General features: G+C 44.9%; 1 protein-coding gene across 3 annotated transcripts in view; it reads left to right on the top strand.

The window, feature by feature from the left end:
* LOC132764218 (uncharacterized) overlaps nucleotides 1-25,368 on the top strand; it is a 38,262-nt gene that overhangs the window by 8,709 nt on the left and 4,185 nt on the right. Inside the window, exon 1 of one of the 3 annotated variants that reach the window (XM_060758114.2) lies at nucleotides 17,063-17,148. The exons of 1 other annotated variant lie outside the window; for it this stretch is intronic. The gene's annotated coding sequence lies outside the window, so the exon portion shown is untranslated. Of the gene's footprint in view, nucleotides 1-17,062; nucleotides 17,149-22,069; nucleotides 22,169-25,368 lie in introns of those variants that run through there. One more of the 3 variants, XM_060758112.2, reaches the window with a different exon arrangement.

Here is a 25,368-nt window from a genome sequence, read left to right as displayed (position 1 = left end):
TGGATCGGGGTATAGGGTAGCAACCTCTATTGGACGGGGTTACACTCCCCCTGAAGACACAAGTGTGCAGTTTGGGTGTCCTCCTGGACTCATCACTGACGCTTGAAGCTCAGGCGTCGGCAGTGGCCGGGAGGGCCTTTGCACAACTAAAACTCGTGCGCCAACTGCGACCGTACCTCGTGAAGGCGGATCTGGCCAGGGTGGTCCATGCCTTAGTCACCTCCAGATTGGATTACTTTAATGCACTCTACGTGGGGCTGCCCTTGGAAACAGCCCGGAAATTTCAACTGATCCAACGGGCAGCGGCCAGGTTGTTTACTGGTGCTCCTTACAGGGAGTGGTCTACCCTCCTGTTTAAGGAGCTCCATTGGCTGCCATTCATTTTCCGGTCCCAATTCAAGGTGCAGGCACTTACCTACAAAGCCCTAGATGGTTTGGGACCCGCCTACCTGCGTGACCGCATCTCTGTGTACGAACCCACACAATCTCTTCGTTCATCTGGAGAGGCCCTGCTGACGATCCCACCTGCATCGGAAGCGCGTTTGGTGGGGACGAAGGATAGGGCTTTCTCAGTGGTGGCCCCTCGACTCTGGAACTTCTCCCTAAGGACATCAGGCAAGCCCCATCGCTAGCAATTTTTAGGAGGAGCTTGAAAACGTGGTTGTTCCATTGTGCCTTCCCAGAATAAGGAAATTCCAAGCATTATGTCCTCCAACGCGCTTTATCAGAGATCCAGGATAACTGCATGCCCATCCCCCTCCAAACACCTACCCTTTTCACCTGGTTATGCCCAGCACTTTTTAATTTTAATTATTACATTTGGCCCTGCCATAGATTTTAATTGCGTCATTGTGTGCTGTTAATGTTATTGCCTTGTTTTTTGAGTTATTTTGCTGTATTGTTGTTTTTACCGTTGAATTTGGGCTCGGCCTCTTGTAAGCCGCACCGAGTCCTTCGGGAGATGGTAGTGAGGTACAAATAAAGGTTTATTATTATTATTATTATTATTATTATTATTATTATTATTACCTGTTTCTACTCTAGAGCAAGTGGGCACCCTTTCTGGGCCTGCGTGCCACACAGACATGCAGTCTCTTTCCATGGCAAGGAGGCAACTTCTCATGCTTACTCTAGAGGAGGCAGTTAGCTGCAGGCAGCACAACACACACATGCACTCCCACTTACTTTCTTTTCAAGCTGATTTTCGTACTGGGAGGGGCCTTTCAATTACATGCTCCCGAAGGTAACAAAAGTAACGAAAGAACAAATGAAAGGAAGGAAAATGGTTCTGCACACAACATTTGCCAGGATAAAAACCAATGTCCAACTTGTGGTCAATACTTTAGTCAATTACCGGTCTCAGCCATCATTCTGCAAATGTCTTGTTCCACAAACAAGACTTCACATGCTTCTTAAAGGTCAGGAGGGAGGGGGCAGATCTAATTTCATTCAGGAGAGAGTTCCATACCTGGGGAGCCACCACAGAAAAGGCTCTGTCTTTCGTCCCCACCAAACGTGACTGCGAAGGTGGCAGGACTGAGAGCAGGGCCTCTCCGGAAGATCTTAACACCCTTGATGGTTCGTAAGGGAGAATACGTTCAGATAGGGCCAGAACTGTGAAGGGTTTTGTAGGTTAAAACCAGCACTTTGAATTGTGCTCAGAAGCTAATTTGAAGCAAGTGGAGCTGACACAACAAGGGAGTTGTGCACTCCCTGTTCTGTCGCGCGCTGAACCTGTAATAGCAGTACTTTTCTATAGGACGTATACTTTAAGCCCAGCAGGAAGCCAGGGGCACCTCAAAGAGAGGTTCTCAGGGATTCTTCTGAAGCGATGGTCTTTAGAGTCTTTAATGATACAACAAAGTCTTTATTATGGAACAAACAACAAATCTTCCATGGTTCAAACAACACTTCAAGGCTTTCTTAGTCTAGTCCTCAATAGACTGGCACCTGACTTTGATTAACTGAACTTTCTCTATAGGAAAAACCCTTTTTAACCTCTCCCAGGCTGTTTACTATCTATGCCTCATTGGTGTGGTTCCTACTACCGATTCCAAATGCGTCTGGGTATCTAGTAGACCTACCAGCCGAGGCTTGAAGATATTTCAGCTGGAATTCCGTGGATCTGTAATGCTGTCCTCCCTCAGAGAATTCTTTGAAACAATTCAAGGGCTGTTTTTCCTCTGATTGCTGTGAGGTTGAGAGGCTGTGAACTCTCAGCCAGAGCCTTGGGACCTTTTCCCTGGAATCTCCATGGACGTTCTTGAGAAAAGAAGCTTTTCTACGGGACGACCTGGTCTACGTCCTATAGTTTAGCTTCCTTATGAGAGACTGCCCCAAAAAAATGGCTCCTTTCCCTCCCAGAGCCCTGAATAGGGGGTGGAACCAAAGCTTAATTATGATGGACAGGAGGCCTGCCTGCAAACAGATAACAGAAAATTTATTGGAGCTCCTGGTACAGCCGTACCAGCACACTCCCTGTACCCCGCTCCTGTGAGCAACCTGACTGCCGAGCATTGGACTACCTGAAGCTTTCAGTCTTCAGAGGCAACCTACATAGAGATTGTTGCTGTCGTCTATACGGGATGTAACCAGAGCATGGACCACCGTGGCCAGACTTCCCAAAAAGACCCTTTCTCCAAAGTGTTTAGGAGCTGAACTATTCTGTATTTTGGATTTTTCCATATTCAGAAAAAAACTTCCATGAAAATTATGATATCTTGAGGGTGGGATACAAATCCCTTTGTATTTTAGATACGCCTTATACACCTCACCTGAAGGAAGAGTTATGTACACAATTTTAATAACTAAGCAAAATTTGTATACATTGATCACCCAGAAATTAAAGATGTCATTTTCATAGACAACCAAATGGAAAAGTTTGGTTTTTTGGATGAAGAATGTCCAACCTGTGGTAACAGGCTAGTCAAATTTTCCTTTATTCCCATAGTTGAAGAAACCATCACTGGATCCCACTCAATTTGACAACTATCGGCCAGTTTCCAATCTCCCCTACTTGGGCAAAGTCATGGAACGTGTGGTGGCAGCACAACTCCAGGGGTTTCTGGTAGACACTGATTGTCTAGATCCAGCACAGTCTGGCTTTAGGCCGGGACATGGAACTGAGACAGCCTTGGTCGCCTTGGTAGATGATCTTTGCAGGGAGCTTGACAGGGGGAGTGTGTCCCTGTTAGTTTTGCTGGACCTCTCAGCGGCCTTCGATACCATCGATCATGGTATCCTTCTGGGGCGCCTCATGGACATGGGGCTCGGCGGCACTGCTCTGCGGTGGTTCCGGTCCTTCCTTGAGGGACGATCCCAGAAGGTATTGCTGGGTGACACCTGTTCGGCCCCACAACTGTTGTTGTGTGGAGTCCCACAGGGCTCAATTCTGTCCCCGATGTTATTTAACATCTACATGAAGTCGCTGGGGGAGATCATTCGGAGTTTCAGAATGAGGTGTTATCTCTCTGCAGATGATGTCCAAATCTGTCACTCCTTCTCACCTGTCACCAAGGAGGCTGTCCAGACCTTGAACCGGTGCTTGGCTGCCTTGTTGGACTGGATGAGAGCTAACAAATTGAAATTGAATCCAGACAAGACAGAGGTCCTACTGGTCAGTCGTAAGGCCGAACAGGGCATAGGGTTACAGCCTGTGTTAGACGGGGTTACACTCCCCCTGAAGACACAGGTTCGCAGCTTGGGAGTGATCCTGGACTCAGCGCTGAGCCTGGAACCCCAGGTCTCGGCGGTGGCTGGGAGAGCTTTTGCACAACTAAAACTTGTGTGCCAGTTGCACCCGTACCTTGGGAAGTCGGACTTGGCCACGGTGGTCCACGCTCTTGTTACATCCCGATTGGATTACTGCAACGCACTCTACGTGGGGTTGCCTTTGAAGACTGCTCGGAAACTCCAGCTGGTCCAGCGAGCGGCAGCCAGATTGCTCACTGGAGCATCATACAGGGAGCATACCACCCCCCTGTTGCGCCAGCTCCACTGGCTGCCGATCCAATTCCGAGCACAATTCAAAGTGCTGGTTTTGACCTACAAAACCCTATATGGTTCCGGCCCAGTGTATCTGTCCGAACGGATCTCCCTCTACGTCCCACCTCGGAACCTAAGATCCTCTGGGGAGGCCCTGCTCTTGACCCCGCCTCTATCACAAGTGAGACTGGTGGGGACGAGGAGCAGGGCCTTCTCGGTGGTGGCCCCCCACCTGTGGAACTCACTCCCCGAGGAGATTAGATCGGCAACGTCCCTTCTTTCATTTAGGAAAAAGTTGAAAACCTGGATGTGGGACCAGGCATTTGGACATTCTGGCAGCTAAAGAAAGACTTGATGACGAGCTGGAACTTGACGAGACGGAATGGATCTACGGAACTCCGAATGCTGAGCTCAGGATTAGCCTACTACTGTGTTTATTGTATTGTTTTGTATTGATGATTTAATTTTTAATTTGTAATTGTTTAATTGCTTTTATATATGTATGTATATGTGACAAGGCATCGAATTGTGCCTTTCTCTGTAAGCCGCCCTGAGTCGTCGTCCCCCCCCCTTCGGGGGGTGAGAAGGGCGGGGTAAAAGTGATGGAAATAAATAAAAATACGTACAAGCAAAATATTCAATGTTGTTGTGAGCATTGCTTGCTTGGGATCATACATTTTGCCCTTCCATGCCCTTCCAAGGTGCGTCCGATGACTCTGGAGGGGCTTTCATGGATGACTACCCACAAAGCGGGAAGCGGCCTGTAATTATCTTCAGCTATTAGCAAGTGCAACTCGCCTCAAAGAGTCGTCTTACTACACTTGCCTCGGTTATGATCCACCCACTCGCTAAATTAAAATAAAACATACGTTGATGTTCAAACGAAGTAAGTAATACAGAGATTAACATCCTTTGTACAGTCTGTCCTCTATACCTACAAGTTTGGCATCTACAGAGGCCACCATCCACAGCTTGAAAATAGTCCCCAAGAGCAAACTTTGATTTTGACACTTGATACCAAGAACCCTGTATGACATAATCATTTGTGAATTTTGGTCTCCAGAGTAAGAGGTGCTCAGCTTCAAGTGCGCTTCAGGTCTGCCTGCACACCCCACCAGAAAGTGTGTGTATGGTGGGGCGTGCAGGTAGGCCCACACATATTTCTCTCACATATTTATATATGGCTATCATCTCTCATCCTTCTCTTCTTCAGGCTAAACATGCCCAGCTCCTTAAGCCGCTCCTCATAGGGCTTGTTCTCCAGACCCTTGATCATTTTAGCCACCCTCCTCTGGACACATTCCAGCTTGTCAATATCTCTCTTGAGTTGTGGTGCCCAGAATTGGACACAGTATTCCAGGTGTGGTCTAACCAAAGCAGAATAGAGCATGGGGAGCGTGACTTCCCTAGATCTAGACACTATGCTCCTCTTGATGCAGGCCAAAATCCCATTGGCTTTTTTTGCCACCACATCACATTCCTGGCTCATGTTCAACTTGTTGTCCACGAGGACTCCAAGATCTTTTTCACACATCCTGCTCTCGAGCCAGGCCTCATTGTCCCCCATTCTGTCTCTTCGCATTTTGTTTTTTTCCTGCCTAAGTGGAGTCTCTTGCATTTGTCCCTGTTGAACTTCATTTTGTTAGTTTTGGCCATTCATCTCTCTCATCTGTGAAGATCATTTTGAATCCTGCTCCTGTCCTTTGGAGTATTGGCTATCCCTCCCAATTTAGTGTCGTCTGCAAGCTTGATGATCCTGCCTTCTAGCCCTTCATCCAAGTCATGAATGAAGATCCTGATCAGGACCGGGCCCAGGACGGAACCCTGCTGATGGCACTCCGCTCGTCACTTCTTTCCAGGATGAAGAGGAGGAAGCCTTGGTGAGAATCTCCCTCTGGGTTCGTCCATTTAACCAATTCCAGAACCACCTCACCATAGTTTTGCCTCGCCCTCATTGGACTAGTTTGCTTGCCAGAAGGTCATGGGGGACCTTGTTGAAGAAGGCCTTCCTGAAATCCAGATACGCTCCATCCATGGCATTCCCCGCATCTACCCAGCTTGTAGCTCTATCGAAAAAAGAGATCAGATGAGTCTGGCATGACTTGTTTTTGATAAATCCATGTTGAATCTTAGTGATGACCGCATTTGTTTCTAAGTGTTTGCAGACCACTTCCTTGACAAACTTTTCCAGAATCTTGCCTGGTATCGACGTGAGGCTGGCCGGACATTGGTAGTTGTTTGGGTCATCCTTTTTTTCCCTTCTTGAAGATTGGGACCACATTGGCCCTCCTCCAGTCTGCTGGAACTTCTCCCGTTCTCCAAGAACTCTCAAAGATGATTGCCAATGGTTCCGAAATGACTTCCGCTAGTTCCTTCAATACTATTGGGTGTAAGTCATCCAGGAATGGTACAGGCTGTCTAGTAGATACTCCAAAATTTCCTGCCAACTGCAGAGTATTTCTGTGAAGCAAAGTTAGGTTATGGCCTACAAACTCCAGATACATACCAGAGGTTATGAAGACTGCATCACCAGACTTAGGGAAGCATGGTGTTGTTTTTTTTACTAGTGTAGATAAGTTCTAGTTATGAGGTATCTCAACAGGCATCTAGAAAGATCCCTTAGGGGCCAACTATAAGTGCCTTCGTGCACTTCAGGGCCAGGAGAACATCTCAGACATCATTGCTCTGCATCTGAATTTCCAGTGCCTCAGAAATATTCCTGTCTAGGTGCTGCCAGGTGAGGTAATAATAATAATAATAATAATAATAATAATAATAATAATATAAAAAAAAACATGGCTGTGGCTCACAAATGGAACTCTGAAAAAGGAGACAAAGGAGGGCCTGATTCTGGCAGCCCAAGAACAAGCCATTCGAACCAAGGCCATCAAAGCCAGAATTGAAAAGTCGACAACAGATCCCAAGTGTAGACTCTGCAAGGAAGCAGATGGAACAATAGATCACATCCTCAGATGCTGCAAGAAGACCGCAGACAGACTACAAGCAGAAGCACAACACTGTTGATGATTCATTGGAACTTGTGCCACAAATACCATCTTCCTGTGACAAATGGTGGGATCACAAGCTGGAAAGAGTTACAGAGAATGAACATGCCAAACTCCTCTTGGACTTCAGGATTCAGACAGACAGAGTTCTGGAGTGTAATACAATTGCGTTAAAAAACAAAGTATGGATCTAGAGGAGAAAATGCCTCTAGAACATAGCCATATAGCCCGGAAAACCTACAACAACCCAATTGATTTTGTCGTTTGGGAGTTGTAGTTGCTGGGATTTGTAGTTCACCTACAAATCAAAGAGCATTCGGAGCCCCACCAACGATGGAATTGAACCAATCTTGTCACACAGAACTCCTATGGCCAACAGAAAATACTGGAAGGGTTTGGTGGGCAGTGTCCTTTGGTTTTGGAGTTGTAGTTCACTTATATCCAGAGATCACTGTGGACTCAAACAATGATGGATCTGGACCAAACTCTACATGAATACTCAATATGCCCAAATGTGAACACTGGTGGAGTTTGGGGGAAATAGAATCTCAACATTTGGGAGTAGTAGTTGCTGGGATTTATAGTTCACCTACAATCACAGAGCATTCTGAACCCCACCAATGATAGAATTCGTCCAAACCTCCCAAACAGAACCCCCGTTTGGGCCACAGCAACACGTGGCCGGGGACGGCTAGTTGTTGTTGTTCATTCGTTCAGTCGTCTCCGACTCTTCGTGACCTCATGGACCAGCCCACGCCAGAGCTCCCTGTCGGCCGTCACCACCCCCAGCTCCTTCAAGGTCAGTCCAGTCACTTCAAGGATGCCATCCACCCACCTTGCCCTTGGTCGGCCCCTCTTCCTTTTGCCTTCCACTTTCCCCAGCATCATTCCCTTCTCTAGGCTTTGCTGTCTCCTCATGATGTGGCCAAAGGACTTCCGCTTTGTCTCTAGTATCCTTCCCTCCAGTGAGCAGCCGGGCTTTATTTCCTGGAGGATGGACTGGTTGGATCTTCTCGCAGTCCAAGGCACTCTCAGCGCTTTCCTCCAACACCACAGCTCAAAAGCATCTCTCTTCCTTCGCTCAGCCTTTCCTAAGGTCCAGCTCTCACATCCGTAGGTGACTATTATTTATTATTATTATTATTATTATTATTATTATTATTATTATTTACTAGCCGTCCTTGTCTCTCTCCTGAGGACGGCTAGATAATAATAATAATAATAATAATAATAATAATAATAATAATAATAAACTTTATTTATACCCCTCCACGATCTCCCCACGGGGACTTGGGGTGGCTTACATGAGGCCAAGCCCGACAATACGATACATCAATATCAACCAACACAGCAATAAAATACACAAAAAACAAAATACAATACAAAACCGTAATAAATAACATATCAGCAATAAAACACAACATTTAAAAAACACAAGGATCCAACACTGTGGGCAGGGCCTATTCTAATAGATTAAAAAAAATGAAAGCACTGGGTGTGACAACAATAAAATGAGTCTGAATAGAGGTTTTAGAGGTTGAGGTAGGGTTGATTGCCCCAACAGGTAGAATAAAGTGCTTCAGAGGACATTTTGCAGAGAATTGGTCAGATCAGGGAATTATTGGTCTTTCATTCAGGGAAGGCACATTGGAACAACCAAGTTTTCAAGCTCCTCCTAAAGACTGTCAATGTGGGGGCTTGCCTAATATCCTTAGGGAGCAAGTTCCAGAGTTGGGGGGCCACCACAGAAAAGGCCCTCTCATTCCCCTCTAGGTGCAGGGAATGCCATGGATGTAGCATACCTGGATTTCAGGAAGGCCTTCTTCGACAAGGTCCCCCATGACCTTCTGGCAAGGAAACTAGACCAATGTGGGCTAGGTAAAACTACTTTGAGATGGATCAGGAATTGGTTAAGCGGACGAACCCAGAGGGTGATTCTCCCCAAGGCTTCCTCTTCATCCTGGAAATAAGTGAGAAGTGGAGTGCCATCCGCAGGGTTCCGTCCTGGGCCCGGTCCTGGTCAGGATCTTCATTCATGACTTAGATGAAGGGCTAGAAGGCAGGATCATCAAGTTTGCAGACGACACCAAATTGGGAGGGAGAGCCAAGACTCCAGAGGACAGGAGCAGGACTCAAAGGGATCGTGACAGATTAGAGAGATGATGGGCCAAAACTATTAAAATGAAGTTCAACAGGGACAAATGCAAGATACTCCACTTTGGCAGGAAAAACGAAATGCAATGATACAGAATGGGGGACAATGCCTGGCTCGAGAGCAGTACGTGTGAAAAAGATCTTGGAGTCCTCGTGGACAACAAGTTAAACATGAGCCAACAATGTGATGTGGCGGCAAAAGAAGCCAATGGGATTTTGGCCTGCATCAAGAGGAGCCTAGTGTCTAGATCTAGTGAAGTCATGCTCCCCATGCTCTATTCCGCTTTGGTTAGACCACACCTGGAATATTGTGTCCAATTCTGGGCACCACAATTGAAGAGAGATATTGACAAGCTGGAATGTGTCCAGAGGAGGGCAACTAAAATGATCAAGGGTCTGGAGAACAAGCCCTATGAGGAACGGCTTAAGGAGCTGGGCATGTTTAGCCTGAAGAAAAGAAGGCTGAGAGGAGACATGATAACCATGTATAAATATGTGAGAGGAAGCCACAGGGAGGAGGGAGCAAGCTTGTTTTCCGCTTCCCTGGAGACTAGAACACGGAACAATGGCGTCAAACTACAAGAGAGGAGATTCCATCTGAACATGAGGAAGAACTTCCTGACTGTGAGAGCCGTTCAGCAGTGGAACTCTCTGCCCCGGAGTGTGGTGGAGGCTCCTTCTTTGGAAGCTTTTAAACAGAGGCTGGATGGCCATCTGTCAGGGGTGAATTGAATGCAATATTCATGCTTCTTGGCAGGGGGTTGGACTAGATGGCCCATGAGGTCTCTTCCACCTCTTTGATTCAATGATTCTATGATTCTATGGTGAGATAAAGAGAAATGGATTATTTGCGGAGGAGGACTCATTATAGCGGGGTTTGTGGATTCAAACTTTCCCACAAAGTGGGGGGGACGGGGACGTGTACTCCAATGACAGAACGTTGAGGCTAAACAAGAGTGTGTGGGATTGTATACCTACTTGCCAAAGGCACAGCGGAAGAGCCAGGTTTTGAGGTTCTTTTTAAAGGTTTCTAGGATAATATGCTTAGGGAGCGAGTTCCAGAGTTCCACCACAGAAAGGGCCTTCTCCCTCGTCCCCACCAGTTGCACCTGCGAAGGGGGCGGGAGCGAGAGAAGGGCCTCTCCAGATGATCGAGGTAGGTACGTTTTGGGAGGTTAAAGTTCAGTTGTTCAAGACTAGAAAGATGATTCCTCCAGCAGTTATAAGACTATAATTCCAATTTACAGGTTGGCCACATGCAATCTTTATGAAATCCTGCACCTGTTCAACCCAAAGCAGCATCCTGAGGCACGTCATGAATGATAACAAGCTGTACATGGATCTCAAGTAATGACATGGCAACAATAGTCTCTCTGATGTGGCTAGCAGAATATTAGGCTACCCCGGGGTGGTGCTGGGAACCAACTCCATGCATGGGTTTGTTCTGAATTAAGCAAAACAGGGAAAGCTCTCATCAGCAGAAATTTCCCCCTCCACCGTTCTTCCGTAAGACCCAACGCAAGGCAGCCCAAGAGTTGGTTTGAAGGTATTGTTCCTCGAAAAGCCACATATGTGCACTCCAAACACATGTCCCAGACTGGGCCAGAAAATAAAGCAAACGATGCAAGCCTTGGCAATTAGAACAAATGGAGCGCGTGTAGCAAATTTTGGTCAGGATCTAATTACGTCCTTGGCCTTCAAAGGCTGTCTCATCCCCTCAAGGCTGAGGAATCTTTATAAAAGCTCATGAGACTCTCTGAACCAACTTCTTTGAATTCAGCTGCTGAGAGAGGCAGGTAAGTCACCAACGACGGGGTAGGAAACTTTGGGATTTGTTTCTTCCAGTGCGTTCTCTTTAGCCACACACCCATCCCAACAAAAATAAGAAAATCCACAGCAAAACAAATTTGTGAGATGTTCCATTAACTTTTATTGGGACCAACCTGGATTAAAATGATCTCAAAGTTGGGGTTCTCCAGATGTTTGCCTTCTCAACTCCCAGGAGACTCAACTAACAGAGCAATTCTGGGATTTGGAATCTCAAAGATATGGAGAAGCGGTTTTTGAAGTCTCCAAGATCTGAGAAGCAGTGCTTGAAGTTTCCAAGATCTGGAGAACCTCTGTTGCTCAAACTCATGAGTCCTTTCTACTGGATGGAACATCATCATTTTGCCATTCTTCTGGCCCCATTCTTCTTAAAGGAGTAGAGAATATAGTAAATAAGGGAGATACTTTGGGGTGGAGATTTTGATGTTTCAATGTTGGGGAGTAGTTGGGAATAATATAAGAAAATCATCTCAAAGTTGAGGTTCTCCAGATGTTTGCCTTCTCAACTCCCAGGAGCCTCAACTAACAGAGCAATTCTGGGATTTGAAATCTCCAAGATATGGAAAAGCAGTTTTTGAAGTCTCCAAGAACTGAGGAGCAGTGCATGAAGTTTCAAAGATCTGGAGAACCTCATGAGTCTTTTCTACTGGATGGGACATCATCATTTTGCCATTCTTCTGGCCCCATTCTTTTTAAAGGAGTGGAGAACATAGGAAATAAGGGAGATATTTTGGGGTGGAGATTTTTATGTTTCAATGTTGGGGAGTAGTTGGGAATAAAATAAGAAAATCATCTCAAAGTTGAGGTTCTCCAGATGTTTGCCTTCTCAACTCCCAGGAGCCTCAACTAACAGAGCAATTCTGGGATTTGAAATCTCCAAGATATGGAGTTTTTGAAGTCTCCAAGATCTGAGGAGCAGTGCTTGAAGTTTCCAAGATCTGAGGAGCAGTGCTTGAAATTTCCAAGATCTGGAGAACCTGTGTTGCTCAAACTCATGAATCTATTCTACTGGATGGGACATCATCATTTTGCCATTCTTCTGGCCCCATTCTTCTTAAAGGAGTGGAGAGCATAGGAAATAAGGGAGATATTTTGGGGTGGAGATTTTGATGTTTCAATGTCGGGGAGTAGTTGGGAATAAAATAAGAAAAATGCGTTATTTGAGTTCGAGCTTCTCCAATGAGAGGATTTCTGAGCTGATGAATTTTTCCGCAATTTGGGCTTTATTCTGCGCAAAATTTGCGTGGGGTTGTTTTGTGTTGAAAAACTGCATTTTCTGCATGAAATTATTATTTTTGGATGTGTTTGGGTGTGGAAAGTGCTGTTTTCTGTTCATAAAATGCAATTATAGTACAAATTATGTCTGTCTTGAAAACCTTAGAATACCGAAATGGGTCAACAATAATTCTGCCTTGTCTTGAAATGTCTCCGTATTTGGAAAAATAGCTTAATGTATTTTTGGAGCCAATCTCGTGATATAAGGAATCCCAAGATCAACACTTAAATATGACCACGTTTCTTTGATCCTGTTGTGTGGTGGCTTTTTTTAATTACACAAAATGTGTACTTTGCTTTTATTAGTCTAGAACTCACAAGAAGGTTGTAATTAAGCACGTAGGGCGTTTTGAAGGAGTCCTAAGGAATAATATTTATCAAGATAGAGGTGTTCATTGTTGTAGATGAACATTGTCTTGGAAAGCAGCTCCCATCAACCACTGCCAACACAGTTGTGTGTTGGTTGACACTCCACGGACAGGAGTGTGTTGGTTGTGGACAACGGGTGCTGCCATCCAACGTATCTACATGAGACAAGATTCGGGGAAGATGCTATGTATCTGGGGTGGGCATCTGCAATAAGTCTAAGGCAGTGGTTCATGGACCACCAGTGGTCCACAAGAACTAAAACATGGTCTACGGCCTCACCGTTACTATTGCAGATAATAACATAGTCCAACCTCATGTGTCACCCCATAAGTTTGTTCTTCTGATTCTTGACTGCTCCAGATCTGGCCTTTGGTTGGCCTTCTGGAGTATGGATCCGATTTGTAAATAGATTGTAGGTTAAACCAGCTGTTGGGGCATTGATGACCATCAATATACTAGAATGGCTGGTTGGAGGAATATTGACCCCCTAGACCAGTGGTTCCCAACCTTTTTCTTAACCAGGAACCACCTTGACCCGGGCCCACCCTCTCACATTCATACCAAAAGGTTACGAATCCATTTTTGGTCAACTTTAGATTCGGTTTGGTTATTTGGGGTGCTGATTCAGAAAATTGCATTGGATAGACCAAATAATAATAATAATAATAATAAGAAGAAGAAGAAGAAGAAGAAGAAGAAGAAGCTTGGAGAAGACAATGATGCTGGGGAAAATGGAAGGAAAAAGGAAGAGGGGCCTACCAAGGGCAAGGTGGATGGATGGTATCCTTGAAGTGACTGGCTTGACCTTGAAGGAGCTGGGGGTGGTGATGGCCAACAAAGAGCTCTGGTGTGGGCTGCTTCATGAGGTCACGATGAGTCCGAACGAATAAACAACAGACCACATCAGCTCCAGGTTATGGTTTTCTGTGGGCAAGCAGATGGTGACTACAGAACATATGCCATCCAGTAGTCACCATCTGCTTGCCCACAGAAAACCATAACCTGGAGCTGATGTGGTCTGTTGTTTATTCGTTCCAACTCATTGTGACCTCATGAACCAGCCCACACCAGAGCTCTTTGTTGTACCCATCTCCGGTGAACAACTGAGCTGATGTGGTCTAGCCAATGCAATTTTCTGAATCAGAACCCCAAATAACCAAACTGAATCGAAAGTTGACCAAAAACAGATTCGTAACCTTTTGGTACTAATGTTGGAGAGTGGTCCTTGGTCAAAGTGGTCCCTGGTTAAAAAAAAAAGTTTAGGACCCCCTGGTCTAGGGGGTCAATATTCCTCCAACCAGACATTCTAGTATATAGATCAGTGGTTCTCAACCTGGGGTCTCCAGATGTTTTTGGCCTACGATTCCCAAAAATCCCAGCTGTTGGGATTTCTGGGAGTTGAAGGCCAAAACATCTGGGGACCCCAGGTTGAGAACTACTGATATAGATGGACATCAATATTCCTCCAACCAGACATTCTAGTATATAGATCAGTGGTTCTCAACCTGGAGTCCCCAGATGTTTTTGGCCTACGATTCCCAAAAATCCCAGCTGTTGGGATTTCTGGGAGTTGAAGGCCAAAAACATCTGGGGATCCCAGGTGGAGAACCACTGATATAGATGGACATCAATGCCCCAACAGCTGGTTCAACCTACAATCTATTTACAAATCAGATCCAAACTCCAGAAGGCCAACCAAAGGTCGGATCTGGAGCAGTCAAGAATCACAAGAACAAACTTATGGGGTGACACATGTGGTCTTGGGGTTGCATTATGCCCATCAAGGCCAACACATACAACAGCTGCATCCTGAATTCAGGATTCATTCCATCCATGACTCTTCCAGACTAACCAGTTTCCCCACTAATGTCGCCATATGGGCAGTAGAAACCAAAGCACCGTTTCCCCACAAGCTCCCCCAACCGGTTTTGTTTAAATGTTGGCATCAAAAAATGAGAACAAGCTTGGAATGCCACCCCGCCCTGTTTTATGTGCTATAATTTCACAAAATGCTTTGCAAAATGCCCTGCATCTCTGACAAAGTAGCATGCTTTTCAACAGCGCAATCATTCTGGCGTGAGTCAGAGATGTTTTTCCCCTTTTCCTCTTTCTTGCACACTTGTTTTGTTTCCACTTTTGACAAAGTGTTTTGCATTCTTTGCCAAAAAGGTTCGGTGCTTCGTCAAAATTCCATAGCATTTAACCAAGGCAGTTCTAGTGTAGTCAGAATGCATTAATTTCACAGTGTAGATGCACTCTTAGGTTGGATCTACGCTGAAGTATATTCCAGGATCAGATCCCAGATTATTTTATTTAAACTGGATAATATAAATCCACAGATAATCCACAGATCTTGGGATTATCCAGCAGTGTGGATCTTGGTTTGTTAGATAAATAAACCAAGGGTGAGTTGAATAAATATTTCAACTTATTCTTAAATAGTGGTTCCCAATCTGTTTTTGACCAGGGACCACTTTGACCAAGGACCACTATGACCAGGGACTACCTTGACCAGGTACCACTTTGACCAGGGAACACCTTGACCAGGGACCACTTTGACCAGGGACCACTTTGACCAGGGACTACTTTGACCAGGAACCACTTTGACCAGGGACCACTTTGACCAGGGACCACTTTGACCAGGGAACACCTTGACCAGGGACTACTTTGACCAGGGACCACTTTGTCTAGGGACTACTTTGACTAGCGAACACCTTGACCAGGGACCACTTTGACCAGGGACCACTTTGACTAGCGAACACCTTGACCAGGGACCACTTTGATCAGGGACCACTTTGACCAGGGACCACTTTGATCAGGGACCACTTTGACCAGGGACAACTTTGACCAGGGACTACTTTGACCAGGGACCACTTTGACCAGGGACCACTTTGACCAGGGACCACTTTGACCAGGGACCACTTTGACCAGGGACCACTTTGACCAGGGAACACCTTGACCAGGGACCACTTTGACCAGGGAACACCTTGACCAGGGACCACTTTGACCAGGGACCACTTTGACCAGGGAACACCTTGACCAGGGACCACTTTGACCAGGGAACACCTTGACCAGGGACCACTTTGACCAGGGACCACTTTGACCAGGGAACACCTTGACCAGGGACCACTTTGACCAGGGACCACTTTGACCAGGGACCACTTTGACCAGGGACCACTTTGACCAGGGAACACCTTGACCAGGGACTACTTTGACCAGGGACCACTTTGTCTAGGGACTACTTTGACTAGCGAACACCTTGACCAGGGACCACTTTGACCAGGGACCACTTTGACTAGCGAACACCTTGACCAGGGACCACTTTGATCAGGGACCACTTTGACCAGGGACCACTTTGATCAGGGACCACTTTGACCAGGGACAACTTTGACCAGGGACTACTTTGACCAGGGACCACTTTGACCAGGGACCACTTTGACCAGGGACCACTTTGACCAGGGACTACTTTGACCAGAGACCACTTTGACCAGGGAACACCTTGACCAGGGAACACCTTGACCAGTGACCACTTTGACCAGGGAACACCTTGACCAGGACCACTTTGACCAAGGACCGCTATGACCAGGGACCACTTTGACCAGGCACCACTTTGACCAGGAACTACTTTGACCAGGGTCCACTTTGACCAGGGACCACTTTGACCAGGGAACACCTTGACCAGGGACCACTTTGACTAGGGACCACTTTGACCAGGGACCACTTTGACCAGGGACCACTCTCCAACATTATTACCAAAAGGGTTATGAATCAGGTTTTGGTCAACTTTAGATTCAGTTTGGTTATTTGGGGTGTTGATTCAGAAAATTGCATTGGATAGGCCCCATCAGCTTTAGTTTCTGATCTAGAACATATCCCATCCAGTAGTTGCCATCTGCTCATCCACAGAAAATCATATTTAATCAGCTTTGGCACTATAAGAGGGTTTTGTGAGACCAGTCACTCTCAATCCAATGGTGTAGTAATGTTGAGGCCACAGACCATATCTTAGTTCTTGTGGACCACTGGTGGTCCATGCCACTTCTCTAAAATATGTCCCCAGTTTTGCATTCTTGATTCTATCAAAAGAGTGTTGTTGTTGATAGTATTGTGGACCTACAAGTCATTTCTGACTTAACAATGACCATAAGGTGAACCTATTATGGGCTTTGCTTGGTAGGATTTGTTCAATGTGGTTTTGCCTTAGCCTTCCTCCAAGGATGAGAGATTGTGACCTGCTGGAGGTCATCCAGTGGGTTTCCATGGTCTGTTAGGGTTTTGAACCTTAGACTCCAAGGTCATATTCCAATGTTCATGCTGGCAGAATATGGAGATTTATTTTTTGGCTTCTTCAGAGCCTGTGTGGGCATCTTCAGTTTGGATTTCCACCTTCCCCTGAAGCGTAAGATGACTAAGGTGCATGAGCTGCACCCAGGAAGCAGGTTCTCAAGCCACCTCTCTCTCTTTTTTTAATGAATATTCCTTGGTAATGTTTGTTCTTTCTCGTTTTCTTTTAGTGGAAGACAGTTAGGATCTGGTAAGTTTCAGACGGTAGGTTCTGGTTGTCAGTGGTGTTCTCGGTCAAGAAAGAGAGAATGGAAATTCTCCAGAATTTGGTTCTTTCTCCTCATGTGATTTCACTAGTATTGTGAAGGACCTCAAGAGAGAAATTCTCCAGAGTCTGGATCTTTCTCCTCTTGAATTGTGGAGAATCTCAAAACCTGTGGGTCCCCAGATGTTTTGGCCTTCAACTCTCAGAAATCCTAACAGCTGGTAAACTGGCTGGGAGTTCTGGGAGTTGTAGGTCAAAACACCTGGGGACCCACAGGTTGAGAACCACTGCTTTTGAGGTTCTCCACAATTCAAGAGGAGAAAGATCCAGACTCTGGAGAATTTCTCTCTCTTGAGGTCCTTCACAATTCTACACATGTTGAGAATCACTGCTCAAAAGAGAGAAAATAGACATTGTTCAGACTCTGGATCTTTCTTCTCATGAGATTTCTCTTGAAGTATGGAGAACTTCAGAAAAGAAAGAATGGGAGATCTTCAGAAGTTGGTTATTCCTCATCTTGAGCTTTCTCTTGACTTGTGGAGAAGCTCTCAGCATAATCCATCCTGATTTTCTTGTGATTGTGATTTTATGCCAGTATTCTTGCAGTGTTTGCTTGTTGGATTAGATCTTGGAGGGACCAGAGTTTGATTCCTCACTTGGGCATGGAGACCCAATGGGTGGTCCCCCTCAGCTTCAGAGGAAGTCAATGGCAAACTATCTCTAAGCTCATCTTGTCAAGAAAATCTCATGGGAGAGCCTTCTCAGAGCTGCCATAACCCAAACATGGCTTGAAAACATCAAACAGCAACCTGGGAGGATGAGACCCAGTGTGGTTTGTTGGTTTGACCATTTGACTAGGACTCTACTTAGCCATGGAAACCCACTGGTTAACCTTGGGCAAGTCATGCTCTCGCTCTAAAAGAAAGGCAATGGCAAAACCTCAATTGAGTTTGTGTGTTAGGAGCACCTTAAACCAGAGTTTGCATGAAGGCACAACCTGGAAGGCTGTATTATCCATTAATTAGAATGTTAGGTTTTGACTTTGGAGTCTGAGGTCCCTATTCTGTTCTATTCTTTCTGATACATGAGTGTTGTATATTATCACAGTAGTGCTCAAAGATGAGGCAAAGAGGATGCATCCCATCTAAAATCCCATGGCTACCTCCTGCAGAATTCTGGGACTTGTAGTTTAGGGGAGGAGCCTTTACAAAGCTCAACCAGAGAGGTCCTGGATCTCACTAAACTACAAGGTCCAGAATTCTGTAGGAGGCAACCACATGATTTCAGATGGGATGCACCCTCTTCACCTACTCTTTAGGTCCTAGTGTGATACCGACCAGGGGTTTAATGTAAATTGTTTGTGATTGAGAGTGTGACATTGGCAAACTGAGAAGTGGGAGAGCATGACAAATGGTTTGGGAGAAGCTCAAACAACAATCCTATGTTTACATGAGATTAATGGAACCCCAGGAAGAGCCACAATTACCATTTGGCCGGACCACCACATCTCCATGGCCACCAGTGATGGAGTCTCTTCCTGTTTTTCTCTAGAAGACTTGGACCCTTACATGAGATTAATGGAACCCCAGAAAGAGCCACAATTACCTTTTGGCCGGACCACCACATCTCCATGGCCACCATTGATGGAGTCTCTTCCTGTTTTTCTCTTGGACCCTTTGGGACCCCCTTTTAACTCTCCCATAATTTTTCAACTGCTTCCAAGAGGATGTGGAGAATGCCTTAGAATAGTTGGATTGGGACTTGGGAGCCCCAAGTTGGAGCCCCAAAGTACTTGGAGACCACAGGTTCCCCACTCCTGCCTTGTAGGCATGGTTAGGTTCGGTTGGAATCTTCGTAATTCGGAATAAATTCGGAAAGATTTGCTTTTTGAAGTGATTTCAACGTTTTTTCCGCCATTTCTGTTACGAAGTAGTAAGTGAGTCGGAAATTATTCCTGGCTAGGGCTGGGCAACCACGGAAAAATTTGTTTCTAAACTCGATTCGTTTTTAGGGGGTTTTTGCGTTTCGTTTTTTAAAAGAATTCCGAAATTTTTCTTTAAAAAAGTTCGAAATATACAAAATTTCGGAAATTAGGAAACAATTACGAAACAATTACGAATCGATTCGTTAATGGCGGACGCGACCGCGCAATACGCTAAAAAACCCTCCAAATGGGACAGGGGGAACTTCTGAAGCTTCCCTCTCCCTCTGTTGTTGACTGTTGGTGTGATAATTATTTTTTTTTCACTGATAAAACAAACAACAACTATAAAACATGCGGAAATAATAACGAAACGATTTCGAAACGATTACGAAACGATTACGAAACGAATTGAAAAATTCGTTTCGATTTTTAGTTGCTCCTGAATGGTTCAATATCGCTTCGTTATAAAAAAAATAACGAATTACGAAATTAACGAACGAAACCGCCCAGCCCTATTCCTGGCCTTGGCGCAAGCCTGGGAAGCAAGCCCTTCCGAGTGGCTGACTTTCCTCCTCTCCTCTCCTCTCCTCTCCTCTCCTCTCCTCTCCTCTCCTCTCCTCTCCTCTCCCCTCGTGAGCCTGGGAAGTGTTTTAAAACCAAGGAATGACTTTCCTCCCTTTGCTTCCCCGCTCCTTCTGGAGAAAAACAACTACTTTCAAAGTAAAGACCACCCAATGAAACAGGAAATAATACTTTCAAACCATTAAGGAAAGATTCGGAAGTCTCGCAAGTTTCGAAAAGTTTCGAACTTTTTTTTTCTGTGAAAATGCGAATTGAATTTAGAATCAAACATCCAAAATGAGTTTTGAACCATTTTTTATCAAACAAACCTACTGCCTTGCTCTTTGCCCATCTTTCCTAGTAAAGAGGCTGGATGGCCATCTGTCAGGGGTGATTTGAATGCAATATTCCTGCTTCTTGGCAGAATGGGGTTGGACTGGATGGTCCATGAGGTCTCTTCCAACTCTTTGATTCTATGATTCTATGAAAGCTAAAGGTCTCCCTTCGACATTAAGTCAACTCTAGGGGGTGGTGCCCATCTCCATTTCTAAGCCAGCATTGTCTGTAGACACTAGGCTTGGGCGGTTTCGTTTGTTAAATTTGTAATTCGTTATTAATTCGTATTTAAATTAGCTTACGATCCAATATTGAGCCATGCAGGAATAGTGTGAGGAGTAAATTAGATTCGAAACAATTTTTTCAATTTATTTCGTAATTATTTTGTAATTATTTCGTAATTATTTTGTAATTATTTCGTAATTATTTTCGCATGTCTGTTGCAAGTTTTATAGTTGTTGTTAGTTTTATCACACCAACAGTCAACAACAGAGGGAGAGGGAAACTTCAGAAGTTCCCCCTGTCCCATTTGGAGGTTTTTTTAGCATATTGCGCAATCGTGTCCGCCATTAACAAATCGATTCGTAATTATATGAAATTTCGTAAATTTCAAAATTTTTAAAAGGAAAATTTTGGAATTTTTTAAAAAAACGAAACGCAAGGGCCCCCTAAAAACAAAACGAGTTTAGAACCAAATTTTTCCGTTGTTACCCAAGCCTAGTAGACACCTCCAAGGTCATGTGGCCAAAATGAGTGCTGTTACATTTCCGCGGGAGCAGTACCTATTGATCTACTCACACTTGCATGTTTTCAGCCTGCTAGTTTACCAGAAGCTGGGGTTAAGAGCAAGAGCTTAGCTTGATCCCTGGACTCAAACTGTTGACCTTTTGGTCGGCAAGTTTCGCAGCTCAGCGGTTTAACCCGCAGCGCCACTGGGGCCCCCGTCTTCCCTACTCAGATGCTAATCTGGAAATGATCTACTCACACTTGCATGTTTTCGACCTGTTAGCTTACCAGAAGCTGGGGTTAACAGCAAGAGCGTAGCTTGCTCCCTGGACTCAATCTGTTGACCTTTTGGTCAGCAAGGTTCACAGTTCAGCGGTTTAACTCACTGCGCCACCGGGGCCCCCATCTTCCCTACTCAGATGCTAATCTGGAAATGATCTACTCACACTTGCATGTTTTCGACCTCCTAGCTTACCAGAAGCTGGGGTTAACAGCAAGAGCTTAGCTTGCTCCCTGGACTCAAACTGTTGACCTTTTGGTCAGCAAGTTTCGCAGCTCAGCGGTTTAACCCGCAGCGCCACTGGGCCCCCCATCTTCCCTACTCAGATGCTAATCTGGAAATGATCTACTCACACTTGCATGTTTTCAACCTGCTAGCTTACCAGAAGCTGGGGTTAACAGCAAGAGCTTAGCTTGCTCCCCGGACTCAAACTGTTGACCTTTTGGTCAGCAAGTTTCGCAGCTCAGCGGTTTAACTTACTGCGCCCCCGGTGCCCCCATCTTCCCTACTCAGATGCTAATCTGGAAATGATCTACTCACACTTGCATGTTTTCAACCTGCTAGCTTACCAGAAGCTGGGGTTAATAGCAAGAGCTTAGCTTGCTCCCCGGACTCAAACTGTTGACCTTTTGGTCAGCAAGTTTCGCAGCTCAGCGGTTTAACTTACAGCGCCACTGGGGTCCCCATTTTCCCTACTCAGATGCTAATCTGGAAATGATCTACTCACACTTGCATGTTTTCGACCTCCTAGCTTACCAGAAGCTGGGGTTAACAGCAAGAGCTTAGCTTGCTCCCCAAACTCAAACTGTTGACCTTTTAGTCAGCAAGTTTTGCAGCTCAGCGGTTTAACCCGCAGCGCCACCGGGGTCCCCCGTGTTCCCTACTCAGATGCTAATCTGGAAACTGCAAATGCTTATTTTCATTGCTTTCCTTAATTTCTCCTTGTAAAAAAACATCAATTTATGGGATGAGTATGGCCTTCCTTCCCGAAGCGGATGTCTCAGAGCAAATCCCAAGCTTTCTGGAGTTGCTAGAGTTCCCAATTAGCAATGCCGAGAGGAAGGAATTGAAAAAAAAAAGGGAGTGCCAGAGTCTTGCAAGCTATAAAGCTGTGGAAATAGCCGTATACTCCACATGGGTGGTGTGAGATTTCTGAGTGACAAGGCAGAGCAAAGCAGGTATGTAACTGAGTTTGTGTTTCCGAAAACATAAAGATTCTGGCTAAGCTAGATTGGGAAAAAGAAGGGAAGTGGAACCGACTTGGAGAAGGGAGGGGAATATATGACCGGGAAGAGAGCCATGGGATGGGTGGTGCTCTTTTCTGAAAGAAGGGATGGACAGGAATGGAACTCGGAAGGGCTCGGAAGTTGCAGAACGTCTGTAGGCTGTGCTATGCAAGAAGTAGGCCACACAGAGCGGCCATTAAATCATTAGGAAGGGCACAAAGAATGTAACGAAGGGCCAGTTTGGAACATCCACGGCAAGCAGGGCATTTGTGACTCAATCCCATTGGCACTTGGAGTAAATATATGTTTGGATGAAGTGAGTCAAAGAGCGTTTGTTACGCCTTTTCTGGTTTCTTCCATGAGCACAAATTATGGGGTTAGGTTGGTAGTTTGAATAAATGCAAATCCATACCAGTGAATTTGGAAAGTCTGCATCCATATATGGGATACATTCAGAGGCAGCCCTAGGTAATTTTCAATTGTAAGCAAACAGTATTTTGGTGCCCCCCCCCCCAACCAATTATTGATATTAGGCCTGGGTAACAACGGAAAAATTTGTTTCTAAAATCGATTCATTTTTGGGGGGTTTTTGCGTTTCGTTATTTAAAATAATTACAAAATTTTCCTTTTAAAAAGTTCGATATTTACGAAATTTCGTAAATGTGAAAAAAATTACAAAACATTAACGAATCGATTTCCGAAACAATAACGAATCGATTCGTTAATGGCGGACGCGACCGCGAAATACGCTAAAAAACCTCCAAAAACTTCTGAAGCTTCCCTCTCCCTCTGTTGTTGACTGTTGGTGTGATATTATAATTTTTTTTCACTAATTAAACAAAAAACTTGCCCCAGACATGCGGAAATAATAACGAAACGACCTCAGACCAATAACGAAACGAATACAATAATGAAATACGAAGCATTTACAAAACGTGTTTAAAAATTCGTTTTTAAAAAAAATTGCTCCAGAATGGTTCGTTATCGTTTTGTAATTTAAAAAATAACGAATTATTAACGAATTACGAATTAACGAAACGAAACCGCCCAGCCCTAATTGATATATGTTTTCTGTTTGTCGTGGGAGTACTGTGTGCCATATTTGGTTCAATTCCATCATTGGTGGAGTTCAGAATGCTCTTTGATTGTAGGTGAACTATACATCCGAGTAACTACAACTTGCATATTTCCCCCCAAGAAATGGGCGCCTCAAGAGTGCCCCTGGGCACAATCAACTATACTGCAAATGCTTACTTTGCGTAATAGGTTGCAGAGGCTTCCCTCGGACTGCTAAGGCTGTTGTGAGCCGAGGGGCGCTCCTCAAGTGGTGGTCGAGGGGCATTTACACAGGCGCCTCCGCTCCCCTGGCAAAAGAAAGGGTACTGCGACCACTTACTTTGCGTAATGGATGAGCCGCCCCTGGATACTAGGGCTGGGCGGTTTCGTTTTGTTAATTCGTAATTTGTTAATAATTTGTTAATTTTTTCAATTACAAAACGATAACGAATCATTCTGGAGCAATTATTAAAAAAACGATTTTTCAAAAACGTTTTGTAAATGCTTCATATTTCGTTATTGTATTCGTTTCGTTATTGTTCTGAGGTCGTTTCGTTATTATTTCCGCATGTCTGGGGCAAGTTTTATGGTTTAATTAGTGAAAAAAAATTATAATATCACACCAACAGTCAACAACAGAGGGAGAGGGAAGCTTCAGAAGTTTTTGGAGGTTTTTTAGCGTATTTCGCGGTCGCGTCCGCCATTAACGAATCGATTCGTTATTGTTTCGGAAATCGATTTGTTAATTTTTTACCATTTACGAAATTTCATAAATATCGAACTTTTTAAAAGGAAAATTTTGTAATTATTTTAAATATCGAAACAAAAAAACCCCCCAAATACAAATTGATTTTAGAAACAAATTTTTCCGTTGTTACCCAGGCCTAGCATTTACACAGGCGCCTCCGCACCCCTGGCAAAAGAAAGGGTACTGCGACCGCTTACTTTGCGTAATGGATGAGCCGCCCCTGGATACATTCTAAAGCAGTGTTTCTCAACCTGGGGGCAGGACCCCTGAGGGGATCATGAGTGGGTGTGAGAAGGGTCACCAAAGACCATCATACAACACAGTATTTTCTGTTTTTCATGGGGGTTCTGTGTGGGAAGTTCAGCCCAATTCTATCATTGGTGTGGTTCAGAATGCTCTTTAATTGTAGGTGAACTATAACTCCCAGTAACTACAACCCCCAAATGTAAAGGCCTATTTTCCCCAAACTCCACCAGTGTTCACATTTGGGCATATTGAGTATTTGTGTCAAGTTTGGTCCGGATCCATCATTATTTGAGTCCACAGTGCTCTCTGGATATAGGTGAACTCAGAGGCGGCTCAAGCCATTACGCAAAGTAAGCATTCACAGTATAGTTGGTTTTGCCCAGGAGTGCTCTTGAGGCACTTTTGGGGGAAAATAGATCTTGACATATGTGAGTTGTAGTTACTGGGATGTATAGTTCACCTACAATCAAAGAGTGTTCTGAACTCCACCAATGATGGAATTGAACCAAATATGGCACACAGAACTCCCACGACGAACAGAATATATATATCAGTGATTGATTGGGGGAGGGGTGCCAAAATACTGTTTGCTTACCGTTGAAAATTATCTAGGGCCGCTTCTGGGTGAACTACAACTCCAAAACTCAAGGTCAATGTCCACCAAACTCTTCCAGTATTTTCTGTTGGTCATGGGAGTTCTGCATGTCATGTGTGGTTCAATTCCATCGTTGGTGGAGTTCAGAACACTCTTTGATTGTAGATGGACGATAAATCCCAGCAACTCCAACTCCCAAATGTCAAGGTCTATCTTCCCCAAACTCCACCAGTGCTCACATTTGGGCATATTGAGTATTTGTGCTAAGTTTGATCCACAGTGCTCTCTGGTGTAGGTGAACTACAAACTCCAAAAACTCAAGGTCAATGCCCACCAAATCCTCCCAGTATGTTCTGTTGTTCATCAGAGTTCTATATATCACGTTTGGTTCCATTCCATCATTGGTGGAATGGAACCAACTCTTTGATTGTAGATGAACTATCAATCCCAGCAACTACAACTCCCAAATGACAAAATCAATCCCTACAGACCCCCACCAGTATTCAA

The sequence above is a fragment of the Anolis sagrei genome, chromosome 12, assembly GCF_037176765.1.
Source record: "Anolis sagrei isolate rAnoSag1 chromosome 12, rAnoSag1.mat, whole genome shotgun sequence".
In the NCBI taxonomy this organism is placed as follows: domain Eukaryota; kingdom Metazoa; phylum Chordata; class Lepidosauria; order Squamata; family Dactyloidae; genus Anolis; species Anolis sagrei.
This window is presented reverse-complemented; position numbering and strand designations above follow the sequence as displayed.